Genomic DNA, 937 nt, shown 5'->3' with positions numbered 1-937 from the left:
GGGGGGGGGGGGCTTTAGTCCCCACTCTTTAGTGTCGGTTGGCAAACCGGCACTAAAGGCCGTTACGAACCGGTACTAAAGCCCGGTTCTGCACTAGTGGGAGTTCGGGGTTGTAAATTAGACTAGGGCAAAAGTTCAGGATTGAAATATGCACTTCTCTCCTCGCCCAAATGGGTCGGTTGTTACCTAAAACTGTTGTCTGGCTCCGTAGTGCCCCTGATGAGGTTGACATTTTATGTCAACAGGACTGTAATAGTGTCTCTAGTTAAGTAATGGAAGTTCTTTATTCGCCAAAAAAAAGTTGATCACTTGTACGCAACCATAAACTTGTTCTGGGCCTTTTGTTGCAGTATGCCTGTAAGTACCTGTAGGTAGCACACTCTGCCGTTCTTGGGCCCCGTTCTTTTGCCAAAATCTGGGAGAATCCCCAGATTCTGGTAAAAGAAGTGGGCCTTGGTTTTAGTCCCACTTCGTCTGGTTACATGGAAGGAGCAGAAAGCTAGCCTATGTAATATTACACTCTGGTTACACGATTGTCGGTTTTTAAAATAAAAAAACTTCATAAATTAAAGAAAAGTTCACAAGTTTTAAAAAGTTCATTAATTTGAACAAAAGTACACAAACGTGACAAAACAGTTCATGAAGCTGGAAAAAATTCATTGATTTGACTTTTTTATGAATCTGAAAAAAACACGAATTCAAAAAAGTTCATGAAGTGGAAAAAGTTCATCGATTTGAAAAAGTTCATCGATTTGAAAAAGTTCACGAATTTGATAAAAGTTTACAAAAATGAAACTTATTTATTTATTTGAAAAAAGTTCACGGGTTCAAAAAATAAGTTTATGGATTTGAAAAAAAGTTCACGAATTTAAGCAAAATGAAGAAAAAGAGAAAAGAGGAAGCAATAAAGAAAAATTAAAAGGGAATATAACGAAGA

The sequence above is a fragment of the Triticum aestivum genome, chromosome 7B (genome assembly GCF_018294505.1).
Source record: "Triticum aestivum cultivar Chinese Spring chromosome 7B, IWGSC CS RefSeq v2.1, whole genome shotgun sequence".
Taxonomy (NCBI): domain Eukaryota; kingdom Viridiplantae; phylum Streptophyta; class Magnoliopsida; order Poales; family Poaceae; genus Triticum; species Triticum aestivum.
This window is presented reverse-complemented; position numbering follows the sequence as displayed.